Below are 2,570 nucleotides of genomic sequence, written 5' to 3' on the forward strand. Positions count from 1 at the left end.
CAATGGAAGAAGATGGGCTACATTAATAATTGTGGGAATGTTTACCTGATTGTTACCCAGAATATCAATGACAAGCAGCTATCAATAATTAGAAACAGAATGCCACGAAAGCTAGGCTTCTCATGCTATCCATGTACTTGGGATGATAGTTGCTAGGATATTGGTGAATTTCAACCAACACTTTGGATGAGCAAACCAAAATCTTTTTTCATTGGAGACTCTTACTATATCTCAGCTCTTGCTATAGTGAATGTAACATCTTGTTGGGATGGTAATGTGAGGTCTTTATTCTTGCAGCTTTGGTGTCTGGCTAAGAAAGTCTATTGTGCTTACTGAGGTGAGATGAGGGTATTAATTAGCAGAAGAATGGGCAACAGCAGGAATTTCTTTCCTTCTCCTCTTAAAATAGAGGAATCCTCCAGGAAATCTAGCAATGGCTAATCAAGGATGGCTAGGCACTTCTTGAAAAGAAAGGTAAGCGCCATAAGAAAGTGTTGTGAACGAAAGAAATGTAATTAATAAAGATTCATTTGCCTAGCAGGATCGTAATCCTGCACGTCCTATTGGCCCATATAATGGCAAGTTATGATTGGTTCATTCCGAGCAATCTGACTGCCTGTTGGCGGGCCGCGCCAAGATTCAAACGCTATAACACTATCCATTGGTTATCCGGATAGCAGCTTACTCTATAAAAGAGTGACTGCTAGCCGGGGGTTTTTGTCTCTGTTATGCTCGTGAATAAAGAGCTGAAGTTCACGGTTTACAGTCTGGTCTCCGTTCATTAAACCCATGCCTCAAACTTAACAGAAAGGGTGTAATGTAATGAGATTTTTACCTCTGACAATACAAGAACTAGTACATTAACCTGGATTTTAATCTTCCCAAAACTGGGGTACACGCTGTCTTTGACTGCAGGTTGTGAGGATTATTTTTAGCAACAATGTCCTTTTGCAAACAAATCTTGTCCAGTCTCCCCCCCCTCCACCCCCAAGTTATCTCAATTTTAGGCGCCTAAATCAAGAGGACATAGGATTTTTACCACTCTATTCTCACATGGTTATTACAAATAGAAAAATCTGTTGATATACATTATTTCAAGCTGCAACCCCCAGATGCCCCAACCATTGATGATTGCTCAAGTAGCTTAGTAACATCAGGAGGGCCACAGTTTCCTCTGTACATTTCAGTGGGGGTGGAAAAAGCCCAGAGAGCAGTGAAGAAACGAGCAAAGCTAAGCAAGTTTCAAAAGGCCTGAAGGCTCCATTTCCAGTCTCAAATGCACTAAATCATTTCAAGGCCAAGCCAAGGACAAAGCTGCTACTGAACAAACAAGAGACAGATCTACTGGACGCTTTTACGCTTGCTAAATTGGTCTGGAAGACCTTTCATGCCTTTATATATAACATTGTTAAAACACAATTAGGTCATGTGATATACACATATATCCATGATCAACATAAACTTGGTTTACTGAATCCAGTGATCTGGATGTATAGTAGATGACCATTGAATCACAAACCAACTATTGCTTGGATTCATACAACACACTCAGCCAGAAACTAACCAATTACGTTTTAAACTAACATGTTGACAAACTCAGCTTAATGCTTTTGTTTCATGATCGTATCTAGACCTATGGTTGAGAAAGAGGTGAAAGGCTTTGATTAAACTTCATACATCAAGACACCCAAACCGAGGGTGCATCCAACAGGACATTTAAAGAATTTTAAGGAGAAATCACCTATAAAAAGTCATCTTCAGCGTGCATTCTTCAAATACCTATGTATACACCTGGGCACGATATCTTTCAGCAGGTGGGGGTTCTGATGAAAAAGATGTACACCTGTTTCTTTGACAACCCCTTGTACACATAAACAACATCTGCTGCTGTCTGGAACATCAAGTCCACCCTTTCCTTAACAGTGATTTTTTTTTTTGCAGCCCTAATTATTAAGGAGGTGCTTTAGGACAGGGTTTTCCAGGCGAAGTGACTGGAAGTTAAAAAAAAAGGGGGGGGAAACATAACTATTTGAGTGAAGCAGCTTGGCTGCTCCTTATAGAACAAGTTTCACCTGCCATCTTCCTTCATGTATGGAATTATTAAAGGGAACCACAGCTGTCCTTCTTTGCCTCTGGTCACAAATGGCATGAGGATCTTTGCAAAACAGGGGTCTTGTAGGAGTAACTAGCTTGGTTCCTTTTTCTGCTCCTCTTTTCTCTGGGTGAATTGCCCTGGCCTGGTTTAAACTCAACAGCCCAGCCTGGTCATTCTGCCCTGCTTTCCCCACTTCACGCTCCAAGCCCACAGGCCAGCACCTACCAGAGCTGCCCAGACCTCCTATGCTTTCCTTACCTGTCAGTCACAGGGTGTCCAGCCAGCCAGTGGTCTTTTGCAGAGTTTCTTCTGAGGCAGAAGAGAGTAGATGAGCAGAGGATAGGGAGAGCTTCTTTCCCACTCAGTGGGATGCAACCAGAAGAGCAAAGTCAAAGAGCGTATACATCTTTTAACATCCCCACCATCCTAGCAGGGCCTTACTTGGCTCCAAGCCTTTCTTCTCTCTGTGTGTGCG

At 42.2% G+C, this 2,570-nt stretch overlaps 1 protein-coding gene across 1 annotated transcript in view; it reads right to left on the minus strand.

The window, feature by feature from the left end:
• The window catches only part of PALM3 (paralemmin 3), a 40,344-nt gene extending 37,843 nt beyond the window's left edge, over positions 1-2,501 (minus strand). Inside the window, exon 1 of the mRNA XM_087956988.1 lies at positions 2,354-2,501. The gene's annotated coding sequence lies outside the window, so the exon portion shown is untranslated. The remainder of the gene's footprint in view (positions 1-2,353) is intronic.
• Between the last annotated feature and the right edge of the window lie 69 nt (positions 2,502-2,570).

Source organism: Notechis scutatus, chromosome 2, assembly GCF_049901735.1.
Source record: "Notechis scutatus isolate UNSWTSFEM ecotype Mainland chromosome 2, rNotScu1.2, whole genome shotgun sequence".
Taxonomy (NCBI): domain Eukaryota; kingdom Metazoa; phylum Chordata; class Lepidosauria; order Squamata; family Elapidae; genus Notechis; species Notechis scutatus.